This window comes from Ranitomeya imitator, chromosome 1, assembly GCF_032444005.1.
Source record: "Ranitomeya imitator isolate aRanImi1 chromosome 1, aRanImi1.pri, whole genome shotgun sequence".
In the NCBI taxonomy this organism is placed as follows: domain Eukaryota; kingdom Metazoa; phylum Chordata; class Amphibia; order Anura; family Dendrobatidae; genus Ranitomeya; species Ranitomeya imitator.
The window spans coordinates 536148857-536168846 of NC_091282.1; the positions used below are offsets into that span (position 1 = coordinate 536148857).

Genomic DNA, 19990 nt, shown 5'->3' on the forward strand with positions numbered 1-19990 from the left:
GTGCCTCTTCCACCGCTACCTTCTGCACGGGTCTTGGCAGCATTGTTTATTAATCACATTTTCCGTCTACACGGTATACTGGACAAAATTGTCAGTTTGTGTCTCGGTTCTGGAGAGAGCTTTGTCGTCTACTCAGTATCGAGCTGAATCTCTCTTCAGCTTACCATCCTGAGATGAATGGGTTGGTAGAGAGGGCCAACCAGACTCTGTTCATATATCTGCAACATTTTGTTTCAGCCTGGCAAGATGACAGGGCATCCTTGCTACCATGGGCAGAGTTTGCACTGAACAACGCCGTAGCCGACTCCACTGGGCAGACCCCATTCCTCCTTAACTACAGCCAGCATCCGTGAGTTCCTGTGCCTATGCCCATGTCTTCCACTGATTCCAGGGTGGCAGACTGGGCTGTGGAGGCACATGACATTTGGGACCGCGCAAAGGATGCCATCCGGGCTTCCAAGGAGAGAATGAGGTTCTCCGCCGATGCACATCGGTGCCCCGCTCCAACCTTTGCTCCTGGCGACTTATTGTGGCTCTCCGCCCGTAATATCAGGCTGCGAGTTGAGTCCACTAAGATTGCACCTCGCTACTTGGGTACCTTCAAGGTCCTGGAACAGGTTAATCCTGTGGTCTACCATCTGGCCCTTCCTCCACGCCTAGCTATCACTGACACCTTTCATGTGTCCCTTCTAAAGCCCATTCACTAGTGTTGAGCGATACCGTCCGATACTTGAAAGTATCGGTATCGGATAGTATCGGCCGATACCCGAAAAATATCGGATATCGCCGATACCGATATCCGATACCAATACAAGTCAATGGGACACCAAGTATCGGAAGGTATTCTGATGGTTCCCAGGGTCTGAAGGAGAGGAAACTCTCCTTCAGGCCCTGGGATCCATATTAATGTGTAAAATAAAGAATTAAAATAAAAAATATTGATATATTCACCTCTCCGGCGTCCCCTGGACCTCACGCTGGTAACCGGCAGGCTTCTTTGTTTAAAATGAGCGCCTTTAGGACCTGCGAATGACATCGCGGCTTCTGATTGGTCGCGTGCCGCTCATGTGACCGCCACGCGACCAATCAGAAGCCGCTACGTCATTCGCAGGTTCTTAATTCCTAGAATTAGGAGTTTAGTGAATGAGAATGACGTCGCGGCTTCATATCCAATGGAGGAGATCTTTCCTTCTGAAGCAGAGAAGGGAGCAGTAAGGACCTTGGATGAATTGGCAGAGGAATCAGAAAGAAGTAAACATGATAAGTATCCACCCGAATTGGTACCCAAATCCAAGAAGTTCCCACAGTTATCAGCCTTTTCTGAAATTGACCTTTTTGTTCAATTAGTCACACAGGAAATCCAATCAATTCCTCAAACAGTAAAACATGACCATCTTAACTTCAAAGAAAGGCATTCTCTCAAAGAACTGGAACATCTCAAAGGGGTGTTCATTAGTGTTGAGCATTCTGATACCGCAAGTATCGGGTATCGGCCGATATTTGCTGTATCGGAATTCCGATACCGAGTTCCGATATTTTTGTGATATCAGGAATCGGTATCGGGATTAAGATTAATGTGTAAAATAAAGAATAAAAATAAAAAATAGAAGGCCCTTTACGCGCTCATTCTTCGGAACGAAAGCAAGGCGGTTGCAGTGGTGACGACCAGGGCGCGTCAGAGGGTAAGTATATCAATATTTTTTATTTTTATTCTTTATTGTACACATGAATATGGATCCCAGGGCCTGAAGGAGAGTTTCCTCTCCTTCAGACCCTGGGATCCATTACAGGATACCTTCCGATATTTGTGTCCCATTGACTTGTATTGGTATCGGATATCGGTATCGGCGATATCCGATATTTTTCGCATATCGGCCGATACCATCCGATACCGATACTTTCAAATATCGGACGGTATCGCTCAACACTAGTGTTCATCAAACCATCCGACAAAAGTGGAAATATTGTCATCTGATCAGTTAGTTTATTAGAAAAACAAATGTATAGACAATAAAAGACCAACTGTTTTCGTAAACTTACCTCTAACTAATTATCCAAGTTCAGAATGGAGTTACAGGTTATCTTATCAGATGCTGTTGAGCACAGCAAATTTATCCAGACGCAGAAGGAGGAACTTTGGATTGAGGAACCAACTATTGCCAACATATACCTTCTCCCAAAGATCCACAAGGACAAAAGGACACTCCCAGGTAGGCTTATGGTATCTGGTATTAACAACATCTGTGACCCTTTGTGCAAATTTATTGATCATTACATGAGACCACTTATTGAGGTTTTACCATCGTGCATCAAGGACACCACTGATTTGTTGAGGAAACTTCATGGCATTCAGCTCAAACCTGGCATGTGGCTGGTCACATGTGACATGGAGTCACTCTATACTTCCATTCATAACAAAGACAGCCGAAATGCCTAAATATTCTTTCTAAGCAATAGTAGTCTGAATAGGGACCACTGTGACTTCTTGGTGGCCCTGGAATTTGTGCTTATGTACAACTTCCTTGTGTTCAGGGAAGCCCTCAATCTACAGCTCCAGGAAATAGCTATGGGGGCTTCTTGTGCGCCCTCATATGCTAATTTCTTCCTGGGACTGTGGGAGAGAGGCAAAAGAATAAAGGTACACCATCACCTGTGACATCAACTGTACCACAAAAAGAGTTGTCTACCATGGTACCTGCCCATGTGATTTAATTTATGTCGAGATGACAACCAGAGAACTACTCCATTGTGTTCGAGAACATATCTTAGATACTGAAGCTGCCAAAGAGGAGCATGATCTTTTTAAATTAAAACCAATTCCATGCCACTTTAAAACAACGCAGAGATGTGATTCAATGAAATTCCACATCAAAGGCATAGACAGGGTTTTTTTTAGGGTCACAAGGTAGTAATTGGAAGTGTATTCTAGCTCAAAAAGAATCCAAATGGATTTATACACTAAATATAGTAATGAGCGAACGTGCTCACCACTACTCGTTACTCGCCCGAGTATCAGTGTAGTTGGTGTACTCACCGAGCACCGAGCATTTCCGGGATTATTCGGCGGTAACTGGTGTCTCCACCCAGCATTTTTGGCAGCCTTTAGAGACCCAATCACGATGCAGGGATTGCCTGCCAGACATTAAACGCCACAGCCATCTTTGTTGTGGTCGTGCAGTGATTGGCTTGGCACAGCATCGTCTCGAGTATAAGAGAACTAGTGCTGCCCTGCTCGCCGCATTCAGCTCCGGATTCAGCGAGAGTAGGGAGAGCTGCTGCCGAGATAGAATCAGAATCGTGGTTTTTATAGTTAGTGTAGGTCTACAACTGGTAAATCCACAGCTCCGGAGAAACCAACAGTCCTTTTAAGGGCTAATTCGTGGGTCCCAATATTGCAGCACTAGGTAGGCAGGGCACAGCATAACCACATCAGTGCATGGCCCGCAGGCACTGTATGTGCATACATTGCTCCAACTGCATCACTCCCAAAGCTCCATAACTGTCTGCTACTGCTGCAGCTTCTTTACTATATACTTACCGTAGTTGCATTTTTTTTCCAAAAAATTCACCCCCCCCCCAAAAAAAAATATACAGTCTGTTCTGTCAGATGGAGGCCTGTTTAAAAATCATAGTTTGAAAGGCATATGTAGCGTAGTTGTGTGTGCTAGTGTTGTGCCACTGTTTTTTTTTTTGTATTTTAAATTCATCAAAAAAACCCTCATATATCTGCGTGCTCTAAGTTTAGGCATTTTAGGCCGTTTTGCCACTGTTTTTGCTATCTGTTACTCTACTTATATACAGCACTATTTTGCATTTTACAAAAAGACAGGCCACACTTTTGGCAGTATGGTATTTCCGTGACAGGCCTCATATATCTGCGTGCTCCAAGTTTGGGCATTTTAGGCCATTTTGCCCCTTTTTTCCTGTCTGTTACTTTAATTATATACAGCACTATTTTGCATTTAAAAAAAAAACAGGCCACATATTTGACAGTGTGGTATTTCCGTGACAGCCCTCGTATATCTGCGTGCTCCTAGTTTGGGCATTTTAGGCCAATTTCCCACTTTTTTTCCTTTCTGTTACTAAACGGATATACAGCACTATTTTGCATTAAACTAAAAATACAGGCTACATATTTGGCAGTGTGGTATTTCCGTAACAGGCCTCATATATCTGCGTGCTCAAAAATTGGGCATTGTAGGCCGGTTTACCACTTTTTTGCTGTTTGTTACTCTACTTATATACTGCACTATTTTGCATTCAGGAAATACAGGCCACATATTTGGCAGTGTGATATTTCTGTACCAGGCATCATATATCTGCGTGCTCAAAGTTTGGGCATTCTAGGCCGGTTTACCACCTTTTTTGTTGTCTGTTACTCTACTGATGTACAGCACTATTTTGCATTCAGAAAATACAGGCCGCATATTTGGCAGTGTGATATTTCCGTGACAGGCCTCCTATAACTGCGTGCTCAAAGTTTTGGCATTTAGGCCGTTTTGCCACTTTTTATTTTGTCTGTTGCTCTATTTACAGTGGGGCAAAAAAGTATTTAGTCAGTCAGCAATAGTGCAAGTTCCACCACTTAAAAAGATGAGAGGCGTCTGTAATTTACATCATAGGTAGACCTCAACTATGGGAGACAAACTGAGAAAAAAAAATCCAGAAAATCACATTGTCTGTTTTTTTAACATTTTATTTGCATATTATGGGCGAAAGCCAATAGAGGGAAAAGAATAAAAATTAAAAATGAACAATAAAATTGGAAAAAGGAAAAATAAAGGGAAATAGGAAATAATAAAAAATAATATATATATACGTCTTTACAGGTCCAGCTGTCACCCTGATGCCGTACGCCATTATCCTAGGTATAACATATGGTTCCTTTTACATCTTCTACACTGGTAACATGTTAGTTTCTAATTATCACATCATTCCCTACAGCACATAACCTGAATTCAGCGTATACTTCCCCCTTGGGTACATAGCATTACTGGCTATACTTTGTGAAAGGTACTGACCAATTTCTCTTCCTCTCTCATATGCGATTTTTGTTTATGGACACATGTTTTGTAAGGTGGTGTTTTTTCAATTTCTTCAATGTATCTACGCTTTGGGGCTACCCTTTGGGACTTTTTACCCATTATATACTATTTTTATCATGATGTTCGACTTTTATGTTGTTTATTTATATGTTTGGTATACTTGCTTTTTCTTTTTACAGCGTTATATGAATAAGAATCCAGAGGATTCGAAACAACATGTATTGATGAAACGCTTCTCACTTTATGTATTTGTTACCAATTGATGTGCTTATATACACAATAAATTGTTAAATTTTTCTGCATCATATTCCACAAGTGAGTGCGGTGTATTTTCTAGATTTATATTAGTTGGGACTTTTTGTCCACTACACCAGCACCCCCTTTTTGTTTCCAGCTGAGTGCAGACCAACACTCTACTTTTACTATTATTATCTTGGTTTTTGCACCTGCTATAAATCCCCCATGTCATCTGATACGTTTGCTTACGATACAGCTACTAGTTCCAGTATACTCTCACAGGTTACTGGATCCAGTGATTTCCTTAAAACTCCCGCACAGGAGTTGAGGATGAGGGATTATGAAAGAGAGAAAAGACGTCTAATTTCTCATGATCTCCACTGTACGACACTGGCGGAATATCACCGCCAGAATAAAATCCCGAGGGGTCTTAGAAGCAATTTACGCCCTACTTTATTCGCTGACAACGAGGAATTTTGTGATAAGTACAAAAAGATTTTGAATAAATGCTCCCTTGACATTATTGTACTCACAGAGGAATATCTGCAGAAAAGTATAGCTGAGACTAAGGCAAAAATTGAAGCCATTGAAACACAGCTCAGTGCCACTCTCTCATCATCTGAATGGACTTCTCTTAAAACAAAGACTGATAAGATTCTGGCTGAGCACGAGAAAACTCTTCTAGAACGGAAAAGGCAAAAATTTCATAGAGACAACGAGGACTACACAAATAATCGGGTCTATAGATGGAACGAATCCTCCACCTGGCGTCAACCCTCCACCCAGAGAAGATTCGGCTCCTTCAACTCCAGTGGGGATTCTTCTGCAGGAACAAGTCGGCCACATTTTTTAGCGAAAAGCCGCAGGGGAGGCGCACACCAGGCAGGCCCACAAGACGTTCAAGGAGAACGAATGGCAACACGTTCCCAGGTAGGCCGTCCAACCTGGTGACCAATATCTCTAGCCATCTGCTCTCCCCTGCTGAACTGTCTGTGCTTGAGAAGAGTTTGTCATTTTGCCCTACTCCGAGCTGGAATGCTTTCCAACTCGAGAAGGATCTGCATAGGTTCTATCGCTCAATTAGATTGTCTACCCCCACACATCAAGTGACAGGTGAGGATGTCCAATCAGAACTCTCCATCACCACACTGGGCCTTCGCACCCCGAGCCGTTTCCAACCACCGCGTACACATCATGCAGTGGAAACATTTATCGAACTTGTGGATCGGGAGTGTTATGATGCGGTGGTCTAGGAGCAACATGGAACGAGCTCAGAGGGAAGTGGTAACTGTACTGACCGCCGACCCTAAGCTCAACACAACACTAGAAGCAGCCGTGGAATGCTCCTAACTCTCCCTAGGCATCTCGTCACAGCCTAAGAGCTAACTACCCCTGAAGACAGAAGCATGAAAACTATCTTGCCTCAGAGAAAATCCCCAAAGGATAGATTAGCCCCCCACAAATAATGACTGTGAGTGGAGAGGAAAAAGACATACACAGAATGAAACCAGGATAAGCACAGGAGGCCAATCTAGCTTGATAGATAGGACAGAATGGAACACTGTGCGGTCAGTATGAAACACTACAAAAATCCACGCAGAGTAAACAAAAAATCTCCACACCTGACTAAAGGTGTGGAGGGTCACTCTGCTTCCCAGAGCTTCCAGCAAGACAGAAAATAATTCAAACTGAAAATGCTGGACAAACAAAGAAGGCACAGAATGAATAAGTCCACAAACTATGAACAGAAAAAGTAAGCAAAAACATAGCTTTGCTGAACTTGTCAGGATAACAGGGAACTCCAAAGAGATGTGAATCCAACCAGGAACCATTTACAAGGTGCACTAGCTGAAGGAACAGCCAGGCTTAAATAGGCAAGAGAGGAGACGATAAGTGGAGGCAGCTGAATACAGCTAACTCCAAGGAGCAGCCATACCACTTGAAACCACAAGAGGGAGCCCAAGAGCAGAACTCACAAAAGTGCCACTTACAACTACCGGAGGGAGCCCAGGAGCAGAATTCACAACACGGGAGGTCAAACAACTGTCACACGAACACAAATTGGGTTTCTTTCCAACTCACTCCAATCTCTTATCAAGCGAAAGAATAGCATTAAAATCCCTGCACGATAATAGACAATTAATTATCAAACCGGCCGATAAGGGGGGTGCAGTGGTAGTGATGGACCGGACGACATATTCCCAGGAAATTCACCGCCAACTCTCGGACCATGACACGTACAGGGTCATCCGTGGTGATCCTACTTCAGAGATTAGATCTAAGATTGAGAGAGTGATTACGCATTACCTGGACAGACGCATTATTGACAAAAAGACGGCCACTTTCCTTTCCAACTCCCACCCTATAACGCCTGTGTTTTATGTATTGCCTAAAATACATAAATCACTAATCAATCAACCTGGCAGGCCAATCGTAGCATCGACCGACTCGATCCTATCACCTCTTTCCATCTTTCTTGAAAAATTGATAACACCACTCATTAAGAAAACGAGATCCTTCCTTCTTGATACAGGACAATTTGTACGGATCATTAATGATCTGGGACGCATACCTACTACTAGCTGGTTGGTCACATTTGACGTTACCAGCCTTTACACATCCATCTCACATGTTAGGGGTATGGAGGCCACCAAGTCCCTTTTATCCACATCCGATTTACCTGACGGTTCAATTCACTTCTGCATGGAATTACTTCGCCTTGTCCTTTATGACAATTTCTTTCTCTACGAGGACACCTTCTATATTCAGAAACGCGGGACCGCCATGGGGTCACATGTAGCGCCAGCGTATGCAAACGCGTTCATGAACGAGTTCGAGATTCAGCATGTTTTCAATAATACCTTGTTTCAACAGCATGCCTCACTCTATCTACGCTACATTGACGACATATTCTGTATTTGGACGGTACCTTTAGATTCGCTTACAGCCTTCCACGAATTTCTCAACTCAGCCATACCCGATCTTCATTTTACTATTCAGCATAGTATGAAAGAGATTCCTTTTCTGGACACATTGGTGCTTAAGGATGATATGGGACTACTTACACTTGATCTATACAGCAAACCAACAGACTGTAACAGTCTGTTACATTATTCCAGCTGCCACCCTAGGGCCACCCGGGAAAGTCTACCTCGGTCACAACTCACCAGAGTATCTCAGATAGTCACGAATCCCAACACACGCAACACCAGATTAGATGGGATGCTTAACAAATTTAGGGAGAGGCAATATCCTACCAGACTCCTGGCGAAGGAGAAAGCACGAGCGATAACTCCACCTTCCCCTGCCCCACCGTTCCGACAAATTGAGAAAATACCATTTGTTCATACTTATCATCCTTGTATGTCCAAGGTATATTCAATTATCAAAAGACACTGGTCAATTCTCTCCAAATCATACCCTACAATCGAATCCTTTAGTGTACCCACACTAATCTGTACCAGGAGGTCCGCCAACGTGAGGGATTCGGTGGTACGGGCTGACATAGGCAGCACACGTGCAACGGCTACCCAGAGATTCCTGGGTACTAGATGTACAGGCACATTTCCCTGTCTGGGTTGTGCTGCCTGCTCCAATGTCACTAAGGCAGACAGTGTCACTCACCCCAGAACTGGTAAGAGTTATCCTATCCGTGGTTATTTCACCTGTGACTCAAACTATGTAGTGTACGTAATCAAGTGTCCGTGTGGGCTCTTATATGTTGGCGAGACTACACAACACATACGGGACCGTATAGCGAGCCATAAGTCCACGATTAGATGTGGCAAGAACTGGCTCCCTTTACCTGACCATTTCAGTAGACTCAGACACTCAGTGGCTCAGTTATGTTTTCAAATCATTGAACAAGTAGTCCGTCCTAGGAGAGGTGGTGACCATATTAGGCTTCTTAAACAAAGGGAGACCTACTGGATTTATATGCTCGATACTTTAGAACCCAGGGGCCTGAATAGAGAGATAGTGTTAGGGCTAGCGGAACGCACCACATAATAAGACTGATAGTGTACGGTGCGGTCGTAGCCCGGGGTCCACCGTGCAGAGATGGAACCTGCTGCTGAGTAATGACGGACTATATGGCGGTACTCATAAGTATACTCGCGTGGGTTAAACTTCACCCAACGTGAAGGAAGCGATCCTGTTGCGTCACAGGGTCGCAGTACCGCACATAGAAGGCAAGCAAGCAGTCAGCGAACTTAACCCCAACTAGGATTGAAGTCCGATTAGACCCTTGCTGGCACAACACCGCAACAGGGTGTGTTAGGCAACTCTTATAATTAGAGCACCGAAGTGCGAACTGTGCCGTGCTGGCAGGCACCACTAAGCACCCAGACGTGGGTCAGGAAGCGCACTGCTGGCGCGTGGCGCCGCACTGGCGGTCACAGCAATAGACGCTGATACGTGTGTGACACATTGAGTGATTTGTCGGGCGCTAGATAGCAGCCATACTCCATACGCGAACAGTCATACAATAGGGTAGGGGTATTTAATGAACGACTTGCACTCACAACAAACACATGTATTCAATTGTACACTAGCGCATGGCCGTGCAGTCATGCGCAGTTTATATAATTGCAGGACAGGAAGTGGCCACAGAAATTTTGCCCTTCCAAGACCTGCCAAGAGGACCAATGGAATGCGCTGCAGAGCCAGAACACATGACCCTCGATCTCCAACGGGAGATCTTGCTCTGGGCATGCTCAGTGTGCGCAAACAAGGACTTAGTCCCAGGGAAGTCCGCTCGCCGCTGACCAGCACTGACTTTAATGGCAGGAGCTGAAGAAGCAGCAGTAACTCTCTGTACAGAGTGAGAGCTAGCAAGACCCTGGGAGCGACGTCCCTGCTGAGCAGACTCCACTGCGGCTGGAGGAGAATGAGAGACCGCAGCGGAGACGGATCGAGATTCCCCCTGTGCAGCAGAGGAAACTCGACTCCTAACATTACCCCCCCCCTCCTAGGGCCCCCCCCTCCTTGGGCCTCGCTACGCTCGAAGGCAGCAATGAGCTGTGGGGCCCGAATGTTTTCAGCAGGCTCCCAAGACCTGTCCTCTGGACCATAACCCTTCCAATCCACCAAATAAAGCTTTTTGCCACGTACCACCTTGCACCCCAAAATAGCGTTCACCTCGTAATCGTCCGTAGACGAACCCGATGTCCCGGCAGATGACTCGGAAAACCGGGACATGTATACGGGTTTCAAGAGGGACACATGAAAGGTGTCGGTGATACCCAAGCGTGGAGGAAAAGCCAGGCGGTAGACCACAGGATTAACCTGTTCGAGAACCTTGAAGGGACCCAAGTAGCGAGGAGCAAACTTAGTGGACTCAACTCGCAGCCTGGTGTTACGGGCGGAGAGCCACACCAAGTCGCCAGGGGCAAAAGTCGGAGCGGGGCGCCGATGAACATCGGCGGAGGACCTCATTCTCTCCTTGGAGGCCCGAATGGCATCCTGCGTGCGATCCCAAATGTCCCGTGCCTCCACAGCCCAGTCTGCCACCCTGGGATCAGCGGAAGACACAGGCATGGGCACAGGAACACGCGGATGCTGGCCGTAATTTAAGAGGAATGGAGTCTGACCGGTAGAGTCGGCTATGGCATTGTTAAGTGCAAACTCTGCCCACGGTAGCAAGGATGCCCAGTCATCCTGTCTGGCAGAAACAAAATGTCGCAGATATGTGACCAAGGTCTGGTTGGCCCTTTCTACCAACCCATTCGTCTCGGGATGATATGCCGAAGAGAGATTTAACTCAATACTGAGTAGACGACATAGCTCCCTCCAGAATCGAGACGCAAACTGGGGACCCCGGTCACTAACAATTTTGTCTGGCATACCGTGTAAGCGAAAGATATGCTTGATAAACAAGACAGCCAACGCCCGTGCAGATGGTAGCCGTGGAAGAGGCACCAAATGCACCATTTTGGAAAAATGATCGGTGATCACCCAGATAATGGTGCAATTACGAGACTTGGGTAAGCCAACCACAAAGTCCATCCCGACCATCTCCCAGGGCCTGTCAGCCACGGGCAGAGGATAAAGCAACCCAGCTGGCCGTTGCCGAGGAGTCTTGTTCCTGGCGCAAGAGACACACGCCCGAACGTACTCCGCGACATCACAAGCCATATGCGGCCACCAGTATGTCCTCGCCAGTAACTCTGATGTCCTTTTAGTACCAAAATGTCCACCCACCCTGGACGAGTGCGCCCAAGAGAGAACCTCCGGTCGCAAACTAGATGGAACAAAAGTCTTGCCCGGGGGCACAGACTCCAGCGAAACCGGGGCCACGGTTCTCAAACTCTCGGTGGGGACAATAAGCCGAGGCTCCTCCTCCTCCGCAGATGACACAACGGAGCGAGAGAGAGCGTCAGCCCGAATGTTCTTCTCCCCAGAAAGGAAATGGAGGGTGAAATGAAATCCGGAGAAGAACAAGGACCATCTGGCCTGGCGAGAATTCAACCGCTGAGCTGTCTGCAGATACACCAAATTTTTGTGATCTGTGAAGACTTGGAAGGGAAAACGTGCTCCCTCCAAGAGATGTCTCCACTCCGAGAAAGCCAACTTCATGGCTAGCAACTCCCTGTCCCCGATGGAATAATTCCTCTCTGTTGGTGCGAAGGTCTTGGAGAAAAAGAAGCAAGGATGCTTCTGACCTTGAGCATCCTTTTGGAAGAGGACTGCTCCAGCACAAACAGAAGAGGCATCCACCTCCATGATAAATGGCTTATCAACATCGGGGCGATGAAGAATGGGAGCGCTAGCGAAGTGTGACTTTATAGAGATAAAAGCCCTGGAGACCTCCTCAGACCACAATTTGGGATTCGCCCCCTTCTTGGTGAGGGCAACCAAGGGAGCTACCAAAGTTGAGAAATGCGGGATGAACTGGCGATAATAATTGATGAACCCCATAAAGCGCTGCACCGCTTTAAGAGAATGGGGTTCCTGCCAGTCCATCACAGCCTGTAGTTTGGCAGGATCCATAGCCAATCCCTGGGCTGAGATGATGTAGCCTAGGAAAGGTAAGGACTCCTGCTCAAACATACACTTCTCCAACTTGGCATAGAGGGAGTTTGCCCGTAGGAGGTCGAAGACTTTGCAAACATCTCTCCGGTGGGAGTCAATATCTGGAGAGTAGATGAGAATATCATCCAGATAGACTACGACCGAGGTGGAAAGCATATCCCGGAAGATATCGTTCACAAAGTCTTGGAAAACGGCTGGGGCATTACAGAGCCCAAAGGGCATCACCAGATATTCATAGTGCCCATCCCTGGTGTTAAAAGCCGTCTTCCATTCGTCCCCCTCACGGATGCGAATCAGGTTGTAAGCACCCCTCAGATCTAATTTAGTAAATACCCTTGCTCCCCGAAGCCTATCGAACAGTTCAGATATCAAAGGCAAAGGGTATTTATTCTTAACGGTGATGGCGTTAAGACCCCTGTAGTCTATGCATGGACGCAATTCCCCACTCTTCTTCTGCACGAAGAAGAACCCTGCCCCAGCAGGTGACACTGACTTCCTGATGAACCCTCTTGCCAGATTTTCCTGGATGTACTGTGACATTGCCTCTGTCTCCGGGAGAGATAGCGGATAGACTCGACCCCGGGGAGGCTCAGCACCAGGCAAGAGGTCAATAGGACAGTCATAGGGGCGATGGGGCGGAAGGGTCTCCGCCGACTTTTTGGAGAATACGTCTGCATACGACCAATACTGCTTGGGGAGAGAGGAAAGATCTGCGGGTACCTCAGTTGTAGCTACCTGAACGCACTCCCTCTGACACCTACCCCCACAAGATTCACCCCATGCCAGAATTCTGCCTGAGGACCACTCGATATGAGGAGAGTGGTACCGTAGCCAAGGTATTCCCAACAGGACTTCATCAATTCCCTCTGGAATGACGAGCAGGGAAATAATCTCCTGATGAGATGGCGACATGGACAGAGTAAAAGGGATGGTCTGGTGAGTTATCTGTGAGGGCAGAGTCGACCCATTCACCACTCGTACCATTACAGGTTGAGCTAGCATAACCAGAGGTATTGCGTGGCGTTGGGTGAAGGCAGAAGACATAAAATTGCCCTCTGCCCCAGAATCCAAGCAGAGCTCTACCGAGTGGGAGAATGAGCCTATAGTAATTGTCCCCTTAAAGGACAATTTAGAGGCAAACGTCGCCGTGTCTAGTGTACCTCCACCTACGACCACTAGACGCTGACGTTTCCTCGACCGCTGAGGACATCTGGTGGCTAAATGTCCAGACTGCTGGCAAACATGACAGACCCTGAGTGCATAAGCGGTCCGGGACTTAGGTCCCGCTTGTGACACTTCCCTGGCCTCATGTGACTCAGGAACCAGGACCGGAGATTCCAGAGGTTTGGCGAAAGTAGGAGCCAGCCGAAACCTCTGCCTACACTGGGCTCGCTCTAACCTCCGCTCGTTAAAATGGAGGTCAATTCGAGTGGAGACTGTTATTAACTCCTCCAGTGTGGCAGGAATCTCCCTAGTGGCCAGAGCGTCCTTTACATGGTCAGCCAATTCCCTCCAAAAAAAAAGAGCTTTATCCGACCATTCCAGCTCAGATGCTAAAGTGCGGAATTGGACGGCAAAATGACTGACCAAGGACTCACCCTGAGTTAATGCCAGCAGTTGGAGCGCAGTGTCATGGGTGACTTGAGGTCCTAAAAAGACCTGTTTTAAAGTGCTCAAAAACAGAGGAGCACTCTGCACCACATGATCGCCACGCTCCCACAGCGGCGTAGCCCATTCCAACGCCCTGTCCGACAATAGAGACACAATAAATCCCACCTTAGCCAGCTCTGTGGGGAAACGTGCAGCCAGAAGCTCGAGATGAATAGAGCACTGGCTCACGAATCCCCTACAAAATTTGCTATTACCAGAAAATTTTTCTAGCAGCGGGAGGCGAGAAAATGTCGGAACAGGGGTGGCAATGGACAAAGTTGCTGCAGCCACGCTGGCAGCCTGTACAGCAACTGCGGTAACATCCACAGCTGAGGTTGCGCTCTCGAGAGCCGCCAACCTACCCTCCAGCTGCTGTATATACCACAGGGATTGCTGTTTGTCCGTCATCACTAGCCAGACCCTGGCGCTAGTGTAATGTTAGGGCTAGCGGAACGCACCACATAATAAGACTGATAGTGTACGGTGCGTTCGTAGCCCGGGGTCCACCGTGCAGAGATGGAACCTGCTGCTGAGTAATGACGGACTATATGGCGGTACTCATAAGTATACTCGCGTGGGTTAAACTTCACCCAACGTGAAGGAAGCGATCCTGTTGCGTCACAGGGTCGCGGTACCGCACATAGAAGGCAAGCAAGCAGTCAGCGAACTTAACCCCAACTAGGATTGAAGTCCGATTAGACCCTTGCTGGCACAACACCGCAACAGGGTGTGTTAGGCAACTCTTATAATTAGAGCACCGAAGTGCGAACTGTGCCGTGCTGGCAGGCACCACTAAGCACCCAGACGTGGGTCAGGAAGCGCACTGCTGGCGCGTGGCGCCGCACTGGCGGTCACAGCAATAGACGCTGATACGTGTGTGATACGTTGAGTGATTTGTCGGGCGCTAGATAGCAGCCATACTCCATACGCGAACAGTCATACAATAGGGTAGGGGTATTTAATGAACGACTTGCACTCACAACAAACACACGTATTCAATTGTACACTAGCGCATGGCCGTGCGGTCATGCGCAGTTTATATAATTGCAGGACGGGAAGTGGCCACAGAAACTTTGCCCTTCCAAGACCTGCCAAGAGGACCAATGGAATGCGCTGCAGAGCCTGAGCACATGACCCTCGATCTCCAACGGGAGATCTTGCTCTGGGCATGCTCAGTGTGCGCAAACAAGGACTTAGTCCCAGGGAAGTCCGCTTGCCGCTGACCAGCACTGACTTTAATGGCAGGAGCTGAAGAAGCAGCAGTAACTCTCTGTACAGAGTGAGAGCGAGCAAGACACTGGGAGCGACGTCCCTGCTGAGCAGACTCCACTGCGGCTGGAGGAGAATGGGAGACCGCAGCGGAGACGGATCGAGATTCCCCCTGTTCAGCAGAGGAAACTTGACCCCTAACAGATAGACTGGCACCTATGAATGTTCATTACTGACTAATAATTTTCTCTCCCCTTTTTTTCACTTTTTAGACACGCTGACTTGGTCGCTCCTCGAGTGAGTCCGTGTTCTGCTTAATATTGAATATAGCTTATATTGCATTTTCATTTTTTATTTTTTTATTTTTTCATTTATTTATTTAATTTTTTTATTTATCATTTTTTTATTTTTTTTATTTTTTTATATTTATATTCTTTTTTTATTTACTTCCTTCTTTTTTTATTTTTCCATTTTTTTCATTTTTCACTTTTTTCCTTTTTTCCTTTTTTTCCTTTTTTTATTTTTTCACGTTTTTTTCAAATTTTTTTTTTCATTCATTTCTTTAATTTTCCTTTCTTATTTTCATTTCTTATTTTTTATTTTTTATTATTTTCTATTTCCCTTTATTTTTCCTTTTTCCAATTTTATTGTTCATTTTTAATTTTTATTCTTTTCCCTCTATTGGCTTTCGCCTTTTTCTTTTATTTTCCTCATTATTATTTTTTATTTTTTTGCTTCACATCATTTTATCTCCATATTATTTTCCCATTTTTTCCTCTTTATTTTTCTGTTTATTTTTTTCATTATTCCCTCTTTTCTTACTTTTAGTTTATCAGTGCTATCTCTCTAATTTTATCATGGCTCTTGTACCATTACACTCTACAGCGTTTAATCCGCAACGCTGTTCCATTTGTGGGCGCTTTATTTATTTTCCTTAGGTTCAACATCAGGTGCTTTCTCTCTCATTATATTGGGGCTCGAGTACTATTACACTCTACAGCGTTTGATTCACAACGCTGTTCCATTTGTGGGCGCTTTATTTATTTTCCTTATGTTCAACATCAGGCTTATCTTCTACATATGCTGCCGTTACCCACACTTACGCCATTAAACTACACTGCTCCAGCGCTGATTGCGCAAGCGCTGTTAGGGGTTTACACTCTGGGAAGCGTCCCTACGGTCCCTAACATCCACCGCATCTGCGTGGTATCTCGTGCCATGTCACTTCCGGTGGGAGTTACTTCCGGGACGCTGGCATATAGACACTGCGGCCGTTCACATGCACACACAGCACGAGCAGGGCGCGGGAGCGCCGCTTTTCCTGACTACTCATCAAGGTAATATACAGGGGCTCATATTAGGAGCATTTTCCTCTCACCCTATACTTACCTCATGTTTGACCTGATATACGTACGTCTTTACAGGTCCAGCTGTCACCCTGATGCCGTACGCCATTATCCTAGGTATAACATATGGTTCCTTTTACATCTTCTACACTGGTAACATGTTAGTTTCTAATTATCACATCATTCCCTACAGCACATATCCTGAATTCAGCGTATACTTCCCCCTTGGGTACATAGCATTACTGGCTATACTTTGTGAAAGGTACTGACCAATTTCCAATTTCTCTTCCTCTCTCATGTGCGATTTTTGTTTATGGACACATGTTTTGTAAGGTGGTGTTTTTTCAATTTCTTCAATGTATCTACGCTTTGGGGCTACCCTTTGGGACTTTTTACCCATTATATACTATTATTATCATGATGTTCGACTTTTATGTTGTTTATTTATATGTTTGGTATACTTGCTTTTTCTTTTTACAGCGCTATATGAATAAGAATCCGGTGGATTCGAAACGTCATGTATTGATGAAACGCTTCTCACTTTATGTATTTGTTACCAATTGATGTGCTTATATACACAATAAATTGTTAAATTTTTCTGCATCATATTCCACAAGTGAGTGCGGTGTATTTTCTAGATTTATATTATTTCCGTGACAGGCGTCATATATCTGTGTGCTCCAAGTTTGGGCATTGGAGGACGATTTACCAATTTTTTTGCTGTCTGTTACTCTACTTATATACAGCGCTATTTTGCATCCAGAAAATATAGGCCACATATTTGGCAGTGGGATATTTCCATGGCAGGCCTCATATATCTGCGTGCTCCATGTCTGGGCATTTTAGGCTGGTTTACCACTGTTTTTGCTGTGTGTCACTCTACTTATATACAGCACTATTTTGCATTTAAAAAATACAAGCCACATATTTGGCAGTGTTGTATTTCCGTGTGTAACAAATGTAAACGGAGGCACAGGAGTTGAAGTTCACGTTCGTTTTTTTTAGGTTTAATGTAGAACCTCAGGACCACGGTCCGGGGGGCTCCGAAGGGGGAGTTACTACAAGAGCCCCAGATACCCGTGCTAAGTCCCCTCGAACAGGGACAGAGTGGGAAGCCTGGGGGACAGGGGTGCTACCTCCAGTTAGACCCTGAACTTGTGGCAGCTGTCCCAGCAGGACAGCAGTAGACGTGGAGCTAACCAGGTGATACCGGGTGTTCGGGTAGAAGCTGGTTCCAATGGTACCGGCGTTGTCCGGAGATAATGATTGCAGATTGGTGAGACGAGACAGGATTGCGTAGATAGAACAGTCGTCGTCCAGGATAGCCGGGTAACTGGTAGCTGATGATCTGTGGAAACAGACAGTATAAGCGGAGTACAAGCGAAAGCACTTCAGAAACAGGAGCACATGCAGACAGGAACCAGAAGTAAGCAACAATGGATACTTGTTGCTCCGGCGCCCTCCCTATGGTGGAGGAGCTAGAAATAGCAATGAATAACACGCCATTGGCTAGAAACATATTTAAGAAATGCACTTTAAGAGACCGGGAACTAGCGTGCGTGCCCTAAGCACTCTGCCCAAGAACCTGCTGGCAGCACACCAGGAAGCTTGAGAGGGAGGAGGAGAGGAAGCTGCATCCTGACAGCATGGAGCCAGCACAGAGCGGGAGACCCGATGGGGACCCTGCAAAGGTACAGAGACCGGACCGGTTGTAACACCGTGACAGGCCTCATATATCTGCGTGCTCCAAATTTGGGCATTTTAGGCCATTAATCCACTGTTTTCCTGTCTGTTACTCTACTTATATACAGCACTATTTTGCATTTAAAAAAATACAGGCCACATATTTGGCAGTGTGGTATTTCCGTGACAGGCCTTATATACCTGCGTGCTCCAAGTTTGGGCATTTAAGGCTGGTTTTCCACTTTTTTTTACTGTCTGTTACTCTTCTTATATACAGCACTATTTTGCATTAAAAAAAGTAGAGGCCACATATGGAACAGTGTGGTATTTCAGGAAAAATACTTCTCTTTCAAGTTGTTATGGCTGCATCATAACTGTCTTAAATGCTACAACTACTACCACCACCATCATCATCTTCTGCTGAGAGGCAGTCACTGCGCACACAGAAAGTCTGAAGAGCAGAGTGTGAACGCTTTGGCGGTGTTATACTCTGTCTCTGTATTATGAAGGTGTTTTCTCTCGCCAATAAAAGTGGTACTGCCATAAAGCGAGGAGCCATGTGCCCAATGACCGCCAGAGAGCGAGGCACCATGCACTCTATGAACATGAGTACGGCGCAGGTGCGCAGTAGAGAGAGACAGTTCATGCTCCGTATTCAGCTTTGCTAAACAATAATTAAAGGGCACAGAGGATGTTGGTACGGTCAGCAAGGTACTCCCTCTGCATTTTCCCAAACTTTGCCCTCCTTCTGAGAGTCCCCCACACCTCAGGCCAGGGCGATGGGAGGGTCTGAGAAAAGTTTCCCTGAACTTTGCTAGTGTTCCACTGCCTCTGCTGGATTGGAGTTGTGTCTCTCTCACCTGTACTCCTTACTTGGCCAACGAACTGTGACCTCTTCTGCCAGCATTTTGAGATGGGAATTTTTGAAATAATTTAGCAAGAAGGGCCCTCTGGTCCTCCAACATTGTAGTACACCTGTCTGCCTCAGGAATAAGAGATATAAAGTTCTCCTTGTAGCGTGGGTCTAGAAGTGTCAACAATCATTATTGCCTCTCACCCAAAATTTTGAGAACACGAGGGTGATGGGAAAGGCAGCGGAACATAAACTGAGCCATGCGTGCAAGACCGCAATCAGTCGATACTTCCGTGTCCTCACCAAGAGGACAACCGACCATGGTCTTCCCCCTCCTCCTTGTCCTCAGGCCTCCATGACTTTCAACAAACCTCAGTAATATCATTGTAAATACATCATTGTAAATACATTCCCCTGTAGTTTTTCTCTCCCCCACCTCATTGTAGATTGTAAGTTGTCACGAACAGGATGTTTTTTTTCGGTTTAATTATTGTTATCTTTATTACTTAGTGTAGATTGTAAGCTGTCATGAGCAGGGTAGTTTTATTTCTGTTTAATTATTGTATTATTGTTATCGTTGTTACTTAGGAGTGGACTGTTGTGTTTGAAACTGTAAATATGTTGACGATATATAAATGACTATAAATATTAATATTAGAACACAGAGAAGCAGGATGGAGATGTTAATTATGGCATCATTGCTGCTCACCATCTTGGTGAATTCCTCAAAGTTTTGGAGGATGGTACATATGTCGGACAATCATGTCCAATCCTGAGATCTTATGTGTGAAGTCAGAACTGAATAATGACGGCCTTGTTGATGCTGGTAGTCAACAATTGCCCTCTTCTGCTCACAAATCCTTTCCAAAATATGTAGTGTAGAGTTCCAATGCATGGGGAGGACATCACACACCAGTCGGTGAGCCAGAAGATGA

The 19990-nt window shown here is 45.8% G+C and overlaps 1 long non-coding RNA gene across 1 annotated transcript in view; it reads right to left on the bottom strand.

Annotated features, from left to right (window-relative positions):
• Nucleotides 1-15897: 15897 nt before the first annotated feature.
• The window catches only part of LOC138657921 (uncharacterized), a 239702-nt gene continuing 235609 nt past the window's right edge, over nt 15898-19990 (bottom strand). The window contains exon 3 of the long non-coding RNA XR_011317255.1: nt 15898-17867. This is a non-coding gene — a long non-coding RNA (uncharacterized lncRNA). The remainder of the gene's footprint in view (nt 17868-19990) is intronic.